This window comes from Hibiscus syriacus, unplaced genomic scaffold, assembly GCF_006381635.1.
Source record: "Hibiscus syriacus cultivar Baekdansim isolate YM2019G1 unplaced genomic scaffold, ASM638163v2 tig00116951_pilon, whole genome shotgun sequence".
NCBI classification, from domain to species: domain Eukaryota; kingdom Viridiplantae; phylum Streptophyta; class Magnoliopsida; order Malvales; family Malvaceae; genus Hibiscus; species Hibiscus syriacus.
Window position 1 is genome coordinate 2,916,718 of NW_024063482.1, and position 14,089 is coordinate 2,930,806.

Consider the following 14,089-nt stretch of genomic DNA (forward strand, 5'->3'; position numbering starts at 1 on the left):
TTAAATCATTCAGGTCATTGAATCATTCAGCACTTAATCATTTTATTTTATCAAACAACCCCCAAGTGTATACATATTATTTTAGATAAATTCTTAAATATAGTCTAATATATTAAAGAGAAAAAAATACATACCCATTTTATTGAAAGAAAAAAATAAAAAAAATAACCCCATTTTTTAATTTATGGATCCACCACTATCTTAATGTGATCCCTCTTTGCTATCTTTGGGGTTAATTGTGGGTGACATTTGGAAAACTATTTTTTTTGTTTAAATTACATCCTGTTTGATCTTTACAAAAAAATTGGGTATTTTGGGATTGGGAAGGGACAAACAAAGCATGGCACGGAAGGAAAAGAAAGTAAAACATTTGCTGTACTTTTGGCATGCTATGACTGTTGATGTATATCGACATGTTTTGAAGCAATATTGGCTCGTGGACGAGAAAGGTTGCCTGCCACTTGCGTGTACAGGAACGTCCCGGCCCCCTTCAAAAATATTTCTGGATCGTTATGGTTGAGCTATAACAGTAAGTGTAATCTAGTATAATGGTTAAGAATTGCCTAGTATTAAAAAGGGTGCGCTGTTTTAATCATGCTGAACCAACATAAATGGCCTACGATAGGCACTCTGTATGATCACTTTAATCTCTCTTTTTTTGTCATTTTCGAGTAGGTATAACTTTTTTTTTTTGGGGGGGGGGGGGTTTCAAATATGACTTGAAATAAACTTGAATGAACAACCTGTATTGAGGAACTGCAGTCTGCAGTTGAATGATGCAGCAGCACCAAGTGTTCCATAAATGGCTGTGGATTAACTAGCCGAAACGGCAACGGTCAACAACGCTCACCATTGGTTTGCTTTTTGGTGCATATCCACATTTCGACTTGGTTGCCCCCTCAATATTTTTTCAAGATATTATGAGATCAAAGCTGACCCTGCATTGCTTTTGTCCACAAAAGTATATCTTTTCCCCTTCAAAATGAAAATAAATAAATTAAGCAGATAGATACGTATGTTTATTACTGCATTTGGTGAGCAATCAGTGTATCACATTCGTCGGCAAGGATTGCACTCTAGTTGTTAGTGGGATCGTGAATGGTCCTTTACACACATTTATCCAAAGATTCGAAGACAAATCACATGATCCTGATATTTTTGTCACTACATCATTACATAAAGCATACCAAGCATGTTAAACCAGCAGGTCCCCTTCTGTCTATGGCTTTGGGTGCCTTCATATATATATATATATATTTTTGGATAAGTAAAATTATATTTCATCCAAAAAGCAGGCAAGCTGCTACAGTTGACACTTACAAAGCAGCTAGATCAACCCCTTCAATGCACAATTGCCTATTTACACCACCCAGCCTATTCATGCAACATCTATACAATTTAATTCTAACAGCTTCCTTAATACATTTAACAATCTCATCAATCGAATGAGCCAACCATCTAAATTGCCTCCGATTATGCTCCTCCCAAATGAAATACACAAAACTAGTCCAAACCAATTTAAGAATATGCACCAAAAGAGACTTGCCCTTTAAATTGGTTACCTCCAGTGTCCTCCCAACAAAGTAGGACCTGTCTCAAACCACAAGAGTGCAAAACAGCACCTCAAACATCCCTCGCATAGAAACAATCCAAAAAGAGGTAGTTCCAAGATTCCACCCCAATGCCACACAAACCGCAAACACCATCAGTAATAATACCAAAACGAACAAGTCTGTCCTTGGTAGGCAATCTGTCAAGAAAGGCCATCCAAGAAACAATGGAAAATTTATGAATATGAGCAGGAAACCAAATAAGGCGATGCCAGCTAACCTTATCCTTCTTAATCCGAATGTTCTCCCAAATCCAACTTCCTCTAATCTGAGCCCAGCTAGCACTAGGACAGAACAAACTCCTAACCTCCTCTCGCAGCTTTAATAACTTCCTTCATATATCTTTTTTCCTTCCTCTTTCTGCAGATTATTCTACGCATCACTTTGTTATGTTAATATGGATTGCTGGATCAAGTTTCAATCTTTTTTCATATACCAATCTTTATCTTAATGAGAGAGAACTATTAAATCATTAGCTTTTCACCAAGAACTAGAGTTTGTAAATGTTGCAGCACCCTACTTTTAGCTTCACAAAACAAACAAAGAAATAAAATGTAGTCCAAGTTCATCAGCACTTTCATGGGCACAAAATGAAACTTTAGCATCGAACTTAGAGCTGCATTACATCTAATATGGAACACAGCAGCATTCTATCAACCTAGCTAGTTCTCAGAATCATCATCAGTCGACGAATCCTTACTTAGCCTACTCGGTAACGCTCTAGCGTCGTTGCCTCTAGCCTTCCTGTTTTCCGGTACCGCGACGGCTGCTCCAACCGTAAACTGCTCTATGTGCAAGTGCTTTGCTGAAGTGGAACTTATCCGAATCCTGGGCCGATACTGATCGCTCAATGGGATTCTCTTGGGTGTTGTAAGTCTGGGTCTGATCAGCATTGGTAGTTGCCATTTTGATGTCTTCCCTTTCTCAATGACAGTAAGAGTTCTGGAGAGGAAAGAAAGGTAAGGCAGGTGGAAGATGAATAGGAAACAGGGCAAGTATCTGATTGGTTTTATATTGCAAAAAAGGAGAGAGCTTATTAAAGAGCCCATATATGTCTTTATGAGAGCTTACCCCAGATGACGGTAGTGGAATCTCAGGCTGGCCATGAGGCACAAGCAAACCCTTTTACTGCCAAAGGAGATTGAACATCTCTCTCTTTTACCAACTTTGACGTTATTTGTCTTTCATGGTAAGAAATCTGATCTGATATGTTATTATAGAAGTTACTGGTGCTATCCCATGTCTGGCTAGCTTGATATTTCGTGTTTGTGTCTCAATCAGACAACAAATGATGCATTACATTAATGTTCTAGTAGTCCACACACCTCTGATTTGAGTGTTGGTTTTTCAAAAGTGTGCTTCTCATTGAACTATGTCAATGAATGATCATTAGAATGTTTTGGTAAAAATAATTACAAGGATTGAAAATTAAAGGTACCAGATTGTACATGTATGAATCCACATTTTGATTTGAAGCACTGTTTCATAATGTACACTTTAAACCCTTATTGGCAAACCATCATTGTCTGCTTTGAATTAACGAACTTGATACAAAAGAGAGATGAAGAGTCAAGCATCATTTGCCGATGAAGACGGCTGGGAATCGTGTAGTATGTCATACTGTAGGTGGAGAACGTCCGCAAAATTCAATGAATGTGCTAAGCTGAAGCTCGAATTTCCTGACGTTTCCATTCTAACGCCTAGGCTAAGATTGTTTAGAGAATTGGAGAGATTGCCTTTAATTGCACCAGACTAAACGAGCTTCGACACAAGCTTCTTGGGTATCGTTCGGGTGATTTCTGGGTACCAGTTGGTGGCATCAAGAAGGAAGATACAGATATTCCACGTGTTAACACTATACTTGTGGTTGGATTCTCCGGTTCCGGAAAGAGCTCACTTATAAATCTTATGTACAGTATTCTCGGTAGGTCTGGCTTAAAACCCTTTGCTCAAACATCATAAGGTAAGTTGGATAATCAAATAACTGACATGTATATTGTTGAAGAATCGGGAAAATTAAACGAAAGAACACAAGAATTTTAACGAGGTTCGGCAATGTACTTACGTCCTCGGTGTCTAGGCGGCGCTAAAAATTTTATTCAATGTCTCATAGGTTTAGGTTACATCTCTATTTATAATAGAAAACTCTGGTACATAATTACAAAATTAACCTTGTACCATACCGCAGGGACTGCGCACCCCCAACCCACATAATCGTAACCCCCACTACAAGACTTTCTTTGTAAGGACAGTTGATGTTCGCTTCGCTCACTCCATCCCCTATCCTCTTTACCGGTATATTTATGAGTCATACCTTACAAATCTCCACCTTGGCGAATATCCTACCCTTTAGGAAACATTCAATGTGGGTTGGGTTACCTTACTTCTTTAACAACTCGAAACATTCAACAAGTCCAAGCAATGCTTGAACTTGTCTGTTGTAACTGGCTTGGTGAACATATCATCGGCATTCTCATCAGTATGTACCTTCTGAAACAAAACCTCTACAGATGCAACCAACTCTCTGATCTTGTGAAAACGTACATAAATGTGCTTAGTTCTAACACGATATACCTGATTCTTAGCCAAGTGAATAGCACTTTGATTGTCGCAAAGCAACTGAACTCCACCTTGCTGAACACCCAACTCCTTCACTAGACCAGTGAGCCATAAAGCTTCTTTTTGCAGCTTCAGCCCCTGTCATGTATTCAGCTTCAGTTGTAGATAGTGCCACAACAGATTGAACAGTAGACTTCCAACAAATAGGTCCTCCACCAAGAGTAAAAACATATCTTGTCGTAGATCTTCTATTATCCAAGTCACTTGCATAGTCTGAATCCACATATCCTGCAACTAAAGGATTATCCCACTGACTACCAAAAACAATAGCATGTCCCATAGTACCATTTAAGTATCGAAAGATCCACTTGACTGCTTCCCAATATTGCTTACCAGGTTTAGACATGTACTTACAAACTTGACTAACAGCATGAGCTAAATCAGGATGAGTACATACCATAACATACATCAAGCAGCCAACAACATTAGAATACGGACCTTTTCCATATCTTCAGCTTCCTTATCTATCTTCGGGCATTGTTCTGATGAGAGCTTAAAGTGATTCGCCAATGGAGTGCTAACTGGTTTTGCGCTGCTCATCGCAAACCTTTCTAGCATTTTTTCAACATAACCCTATTGAGATAACTACAGTTTCCTTGAGTCTTTTTCCCTGCAAATTTCCATTCCAAGAATTTTCTTTGCAGCACCTAAATCTTTCATATCAAATTCTTGACTCAATAAGGTTTTCAAACCGATAACATCTTCCATGTTCTTCGCAGCAATCAACATATCATCAACATAAAGTAACAGAAAAATAAAAGAACCATCATCAAGGCTCTTAACATAGACACAACAATCATACTCACATCGATTGTAGCCAATCGTGATCATATATGAGTCAAATCGTTTATACCATTGTCTCGGAGACTGTTTCAACCCGTACAAAGATTTCTTCAATCTGCAAACTAAATGCTTGTTTTCAGGTTGAGTGAAACCTTCAGGCTGCCGCATGTAGATCTGCTCCTCTAAATCACCATGCAACAAAGCAATTTTAACATTCATCTGCTCTAAATGCAGATCCCAACTAGCCACCAATACAAGTATTTCTCGGATTGAAGTGTGCCTGACCACAGGAGAAAAAATTTCATCATAATCAACTCCTTTCTGCTGTGAAAAACCCTTTGCTACCAAACGAGCCTTGAACTTCTCCCCCTCTTTTTCTGTTACTGCTGGTTTCTTCTTATATACCCATTTGCAACCAATCGACTTCTTACCCTCAGGAAGGGGAACTAACTCCCATGTACGATTGTGATTCAAAGACTCCATCTCCTCAACCATGGCAGCCATCCACTTGTCGTTTTCCTGACTAGTAACTGCATCATGAAAAGTAAATGGATCATCACTGCTAACAATAAGTGCAAAAGAGACCAAGTCTTCAAAACCCAATCTGTTCGGAGGCTTTATATTCGTCCGTCTCACCCTATCTCTGGCGAGACTATAATCATGCAAATCATCCGTAGCGGAACCACCAGAAGTCGGTTGAGAAGTTTCTATTTTCTCAACTGGAAACTGCTCGAAATCCACCACTGTTGTGCCTATCTTCTGCTGCAACATGGGCTGTTCATCAAAAACAGCATCTCTACTGATCACAATTTTCTTCGCAACTGGATCCCAGAACTTGAATCCTTTGACACCTTTCTTGTAACCCAGAAAAATGCACTCCTTCGATTTTGCATCAAGTTTGGATCTCTCATCAGCATGTACATGCACATAAGCAGGAGAACCAAAAATCCGTAAGTGATCAAAACTAACTTCATGACCAGTTCATACCTCTTCTGCAACTTTCCCAGCCAATGATTCCCTTGGCGATCTATTGATAAGATAACACGACATGTTAACAGCCTCAGCCCAGAAGTGTTTGGGAAGCTTCGCATTCAACCGCAAACATCTGGCTCTTTCATTCAATGACATGCTCATCCGTTCCGCTTGTGGTTTCTTGCGCACTGTAAAATGCCTCTTAATCCCGTGCTCCTTACAGAAGTTTAGAAACTGTGTATCTGTGTACTCCATACCATTTTCAGACCGCAAACACTTGATTTTTCGTCCTGTTTGGTTTTCTACCTCAGCTTTCCACAGCTTGAACTTCTCAAAAACATCGGACTTGTGTTTCAAAAAATACACCCAAACTTTCCATGAAAAATCGTCAATGAAAGTAACATAATACCTAGATCCACCCAAAGACGATGTCGTGGAAGGCCCCCATACATCAGAGTGCACATAATCAAGAATCCCTTCAGTTGTGTGCTTCGTAGTCTTGAAACGAACTTTAGTCTGTTTACCAAGAACACAATACTTGCAAAAATCGAGCTTACAGCTTTTAACACCATGCAACATATTTCTTTTATGTAATTCAGCCATACCACATTGACTAAGATGAGCAAGACGCATATGCCACGGTTTGGTTGTATCATCACAGGACTCAACAGAATAAACTCCACCTACAACGGTACTCCCTAACAATCTGTAAATATTCCCTGTAGTCATCTTGCCTTTCATCACAGTCAAAGCACCTTTAACAATCCAAATGGTTTCCCTATCCTCATCAGTCTTAGGGATAAAACCATTCTTGTGCAAAGTACCCAAAGAAATCAAATTCTTCTTCAAATCTGGGATATGTCGAACACCACTTAATGTTCGAACAGAGCCATCATACATCTTAATTCTGACCTCACCAATACCAACAATATTGCAACATCGATCATCACCCAAATAAACAGAACCAGAATTAACCGACATGTATGTCGAAAATTATTCCCTATTTGGCGTGATATGATAAGAACATCCTGAATCAAGAATCCAAACATCCGTCAATTGAGTCGTTGAAATATAAAGCATATTACCCTCACTGCAATCAGAATTGTCATCCTCGACCACATTCACAGAGTTGGATGAATCATCACGCTTCTCATCAATCTTCTTTTTCAACTTCGGACAGTTTCGCTTCATATGTCCTGTCTCCTTGCATTTGTAACAGTGAATTGTCTTCTTATCCCTAGATTTGGATCTGGAATTCCGCTTGCCAGACCATGCCTTCTCTGTCTTTCGTCCATGGTCTCGATTACCCTTGATATATAAGCTATCGGCTTGAGAGCTTTCCCTTGCATTCTGCTTCCGCTAGTTGTGAGCCAACAAGGCTGCAGTAATCTCCTCAACGTTGATAGTCTCTTTCCCATATGTAAGAGTAGTCACAATGTGTTCGTAAGAGGGAGGCAACGAACACAACAGAATCATCGCTCTGTCTTCATCCTCAATTTTCACATCAAGCCGAGCCAAATTAGAAACGATTTGATTGAAGACATTCACGTGTTGCGTCAAATCATGATCGTCCTGCATCTTTAGCCCATAAAGTCGCTGCTTTAGATACAGTTTTGTCGTTAAGGATTTAGATATAAACTGATTTTCCAACTTCCTCCAAATTTCGTCTGGAGACGATAGATGCATGACGTGATACATGACCTCGTCCACCAAGCATAATTATATAGTTCCTGCCGCTCGCTGTTACAATTCTTCCCAATCTTCCTCCTCCATCGACGTCGGCTTTGTAGGTCGCAAAGCCTTCAGGATCCCCTGTTGCGCCAACAGATCATTCACCCTCATTTGCCATAATCCGAAGTTACCCTGACCATCGAATTTCGTAACTTCGAATTTTTCTCCTGACATCTGATACCAATTGTTGAAGAATCAGGAAAAGTAAAAGAAAGAACACAAGAATTTTAACGAGGTTCGGCAATGTGCTTACGTCCTCGGTGCCTAGGCGGCGCTATAAATTTTATTCAATGTCTCATAGGTTTAGGTTACATCTCTATTTATAATAGAAAACCCTGGTACATAATTACAACCATGTACATGGAAGAACACAACGTCCTGAGATCGATGCGAAACGGTTTCTGCGTTTACGATTCGAGAGGGTTTGCTTATGGTAAAATAATGGACGCCTTGGAGGAATTGTCAAGCTGGATGAGCAAAGTGGTTCATCATAATCAGCTATGCTTGAGATACCACGACTACAACACGATGATGACCAATGAAATGGGAAACAAGGTCACGAAATTGTCTTCGGAGTACTTCGTGCAGAGAAGAGTGAATTCTGTGATGGTGGTAGCTAACATGGCAGGGATTTACAAAGCTTTAACAGTAGGCGATTCGAAGCCATTAGAGTCCACCGGACAGATCTTTTGCCACCCTGCATTGAGAAAAAGCAGTAAGTTTTCCTCTAATTGTTGCAATCATAATAACAAATGGAGAATACCATGTGCATTCTTAAATCCTCTGTGGCTGTAGATGAAAACCTTGTTTTGATCTTATCACGTGGTGTCTTGTTATCCACGGAAGAGCGGATCGATTGCAGGCTGATGATATGTGAATATCTGAACATATCGAAGATCGATGGAGTTTACGACATAGCATGCCTTACAGAATACGGGTTTCTTGCGGAAGAAGCCGATTCAGTGTCCGCCTATGCCTTAACTGAAGCTGTGTATAAGGCACTGCTTATCTTCGATAGAGGGCACTTTCCAAGAAAAAATTCCAGGACTGGGCATTGTTGATATTAGTGTGGCTTTTTCGTTTCGTCGGAGTTTGCTTCGGTTTCGTAGCTGATATTTGTTCCAAACTATTGATAATGCTCAAATATTGGAAATATGCTAGTTTGGTTATACCACTAGTATATTCTCAAATTAGGTTATTCCACTAGTGTTGATAATGCTCAATTAAATATTGGAAATATGCTAGTTAGGTTATTCCACTAGTATATGCTCAAAATTAAGTATTTCCACTAGTATTGGAAGTGACCATTTTGTAGCCTATAAATAGTGAGCAATTTCATTCATTTAGTGACATCCCAAGCAAAACATTTGCTTTGAAACACTCATCTCTTTTGAGTGTTGTTTGAGTTGAGAGAAGAGCAATACCACCAAGTTCACTCCAGTTTTCGGGTGTATGAATTCATGGAGAGCCGTGTTAACCTCAGGGGGATGTTCGTCCATTGTAGCGATTGCACACATCGGGGCGAATTTGCTTCTAAGGCAGTGGATTACCACGACACGATTATCATTCTGATTGATTATTTTATTTAATATTTTCCAGTCAGTGCTAACGCCTCGTTTTGCAGCAGTCTATTTTACCAGCACAAACTTGGAGAGAAAGAGAAACTGGGGATGTGAATTGAAGAGATCAACAGCTTTTAGCCTATGGTTATTTCCGATTTTGGAAATTTCATCAAGATTTCTTCAAATAGAAAACAAGAACAAGTCATCCATTTTAGCCTGCTTACTACCAGTAGTGATTATGCCTTTGTTTTCGTAGTATCACTTGCATTCATGGTTTGGGAAATGTAGAATCATTTGTCTATGGGTTGCGGTATGTAAACAACAATTCTTCTATCGTAATAATATTCTTTTTTTCGTATGTACTTAATTCTCTTTTATGTATCATAATACATCTTTTATGTATCCACGCTTTGATTTATTGAGCTAATGTAGCTCTCTTTTTCATCAAATATATATAAATCTGAAAAAGCAGAAGAACTAAATTCAAGGAAATAAAAGCAAGAATCCTAAATTTCAAATATACAAAGAATACAAGAACTTGGAGCATATTTTAACTAATTAAAAATAAGGTAAACTACTTATTTAGTCACCCATTTGTTCTCTTGTTTCTGTTTTAGTCACTTAATTAGTTTTTCAAGATCATATCTAACATTATGTTTTATTTCTGTTTTAGTCACCCGTCGTTAATATTTTAACGATAATGTTGACGTGATTTTTTTTTTCTTTAACACGACATTTTTTCTTTCATCAGCAGCAATATAATAATATTTTTAATTATTCTTATTTAACCAATAAGATTGTGACACATATAACTACCGTATGAAAATAAAATTAAAGAAAATTTAAAATATTAAGGATATTGGGAATCAATCCTAAACATTTAACCGCTAGGCTAGGCATATTAGTTAGGGCAGTTTCATCATAACTTATATTTAAATTATAGGCTTAATTATAAAATAAGTGATTAAACTATATAATTTTTCACGAATAGGTGCCTACAATATTTTTTAATGATCTTGATACCTAACGTTATAAACTTCATCACTTTAGGTGTCCTCCGTAACTGCAGTTAATTTTGTCAATTAAATGACGTGTCACATTTTGATAATTTTAAATTTTTTTAAATTAAAAAATATTATATTTATAAAAAGCCCTAATTTCTCTTAAATTACAAAAAAAAAACCAAATTCATAAAAGTCCTAAATTCTAACCCTAACATGTCGCTGCCACTCTTTTCGGTCATGACCACTGCCTCGACTTAGTCCCTGCCATTTTCCTAGTCATAAGTTGCCATAGTTACCGCCGATTGGTTGTTGGAATCGCGTGGGATCGCGATTTTCATCCTAGGGTTTGCGGGGTACAAAACGTTGATTGGTCGTCGATCGACCGTCGAAATCGTTTGGGATCGCAATTTTCATCCTAGGGTTCGCAGGGTACAAAACGTCGATTGACCGTTGATCAGTCACGATTTCATAGGGGTATTGATCGGTGGGGGTAGGTGAGGTTGAGAGAAAATTAACGGCGTTTACGGCTCGGGCACATAAAGTATTGTACACACTTATTCGTGAAAAATGTTATAGTTTGGACACTTAATTTATAATTAAGCCTAAATTATACTACATAATTTTTCTTAAAAATATTATTACTACCACAAAATAAATGATTTTAGTCATAATTCAAATGGAACAATAGACAAAATTATATGAACTTAAAGTGATCAAATTAAAAACAAAACATAAACCAAATTCTTGTGTAACATATAAAAATGATAAAATTTTAACTTCTTTTACAATCAAAAGTTTGGAATTGGAGGAACGCATTAATAATAAGGATGGAATTAGAGTATTGAGGAGAAAGAATTGTAATGCAGCCCAATTATCATGTCAAAATGTTGGAGAAAAGATGAACCACTTGCACTTAACAAGCAGGATAAGAAGCCCATAGATTCAAATAAAATAATGCTTTTCATTGAAAAGCTTCTTTTGCTCTAGGCACTCCAAAGAGTGCTTTGCTTGGTTGCATGCTCTTAGAATCACTTTTGCAATTCCATGCACTGCCTCGCAATCTAATCATATTTTACTATATATGATAACAGAAAACACAAGTTAACAATAATAAGATTATTAAGACTATAAGATTGCGTTTGGTTCAAAGAATATAAGATTATCAGTGGGAATAAAAGATTACCTGGGAATAGGATTACTGGGAATATTACATTACTGTGTTTGGTTCGTTTGGCAGGAATGCAAGATTACAGTGTTTGGTTGAAGGAATAAAAGATTACTGGAATGTATATTTTACCAAATTGTCCTTGTTCTATATTTGTTTTTTTAACAAGTGAAATTCTAAATATTTAAATAAAAATTATTTATATAAAAATTCTATTTGTTGATAATATATTACTTGAGTATTTAAATATATCATGTATTATTTTAATTTTAATTAATATTAAATTTTACATAATTTATGTAAAAATATATTAAAATTTTACATCAACATTTAACTAAATGTTTGCATTGTGGAAATTCTTCATAGATATTCATAATAATAAAAAGATATAAATTATTTTTGTTACCTAAGATATAAAATTTATTATATCTTCTATATATAATAATTTATTTATTTGTCTTTTATATTTATACTTAATTTTGTATATTTTATCATTATTATTTATCTCATTAATTTATATTACAAAAACATAATTCAAATAAGTAAGAAAATATAACACTAAAAATCATATTGTCTATAATTCAAATATTTCTTTTCTATTTTATCATCTTTTCTCTATTTCTTCTACTATTATCACTCAAGATAACAGGAAAGTTCATTACATAAACCCTTGGCATTCACCGTTTCGGACAAATATTTTTAATAAAGTATGCTCTTATATTTGTTTATATTTATGAATGATTTACAACCACTACATTAATCGATTCTCGATTAAATTGGTTCGATTAAAGACCATATTAACAAGGGACCTAAAAAGAAATTCAAAAGCCATAAAATAACTTGTTCATCCGTATTTTTTATTTCAATTTTTGGTTTTTAAGTATAGTTCTTCGGATTTCCAATTTTATAACCACTAGATCAGCCGACTCTCAATTAAATTGGTTTGATTGATCGAATTAAAGACCCTATTAACAAAGAACCTAAAAAGAACTTGCTCATCCAGTTTTTCCTATTTCAATGTTTGGTTTTGGTTTTGAAGTTGATCACAACAATTCTTCAAATTTCCAATTTTAGACAGATGAACCCCCAGACCAGCCGATTCTCGATTGAACTGGTTCAATCGGTCGAATTACGACATTAAAATTTTAGCAACCCACATGATAATTACGTTACATTCAAAATTGGTTGAGAGCATCAACCAAATAGCAATGAGTTCGACACATACATGTATCCAACAATAACATGTACCGGAGAAGCTTTTGCGAATTTGAAAATGCGAATGGCACCATAACCATTGATGGTTTTGCTGCCCCTTATGGTATCATTCCTTGATTTATTGAAATGCAATCTAGAAACAGAAGGGGTTACCAGAAACAGAAACAGAAGGGGTTTCCTTGGTTCCACTTTTCAGGAGAAACCAGAAACAGAAGGGGTTACAGTTATTGAACTCTACACTGAATGTTCGCATCGACGATACAAGAACAAGAACACAATGCGTAGCAATAGAAACAACTAAAACATAGTTATTTATAAATACCACGAGTGAACCAGTGGAAAAGAAGTCCCGAAAAGTCAAATGTCACCAAATAGCAAACAAGTGAAACAATAAACAGAGCAATGTACCTATACATATAAAACAAGCAGGTAATGAATCAGAAGAATACAATGAAGAAATATCATAAAAACATTAAAAAGAAAAACTAACCAGAACTGCTCATCGTATCCAACCCATTTGTCATTCCATCCATGAACGAAGTCAAGTAGAAGAACAACTTGAACCAAAAGAAACAGTCCTTAGCCGAACTTTGAAATCATCTCTGTAAATACAACATTTAAGTTTTAGATGAAGTAAAATCAGAAGTGACTTTAGATAATTTATCATTTCCTTTTATTATTTGTGAATGCTCTGTCAGAAATCATCACCTATAGGCTATAGCATGTAAAGACTTTCAAAATAATGATTTGTTTTTGTGAAAATGAAAATAATGACATTCTTAATTTAGTGGATTGATACAAAAGCAGTGTAACATACCATAAAAGCTGATAATCTCATTAGGAACAAAAAACATCAAAATAACTAAAATGAACCAGCAGATAATTTTCATCATCCATCCACCATGGTGTAATCCATCACGAGGATCTTTCTGATTTTTCACATCAATCATTAAAAATGAAAGGATAGTGAAAAACAGAAAATTTCCCAAGCTGACCCTGAGCACCGCATCTGTTTCAAACCATTCCCTGTTGGGAGTTTTGTGAAACTGATTGATCGTCGTATAAATAACAATATTAACTAAACTAAATCAGCAAACTAGGTATATGCAAGACACAGACAGCACGTTCACTTTTCTTCCTCGAGAAACATGCAAAACATTACACATGAAATGGGCCCTATGTCGATAATTAATGACAAACTAATACGGAACATCATGGTCCATGACAAACTAATACCAGCTATCTAGCAATCAAAGAAAAATGTATAGAAAAACAATCTCACATTCATCCAGGAAACCATTTTGATTCAATATACTACACTCAAAGCAATAAACATGGTAATGTAGTTGTAACATCCTCAATATCGGGTTAGTGATCAAATTGTAAAGTTTTAGAATTTGGTGACTAGAGTAGAACAATGGATTAGTT

At 36.5% G+C, this 14,089-nt stretch overlaps 1 long non-coding RNA gene and 1 pseudogene across 1 annotated transcript; one reads left to right on the forward strand and one right to left on the reverse strand.

The window, feature by feature from the left end:
• Window positions 1-3,171: 3,171 nt before the first annotated feature.
• LOC120188995 lies at window positions 3,172-8,922 on the forward strand (annotated as a pseudogene).
• A 4,251-nt stretch (window positions 8,923-13,173) lies between these two features.
• Window positions 13,174-13,677, reverse strand: LOC120188730. Its single transcript, XR_005522435.1, has 2 exons — window positions 13,479-13,677; window positions 13,174-13,263 (listed from the first exon to the last, which is right to left on the reverse strand). It is a non-coding gene; the product is annotated as an uncharacterized LOC120188730 (long non-coding RNA).
• Window positions 13,678-14,089: the final 412 nt, after the last annotated feature.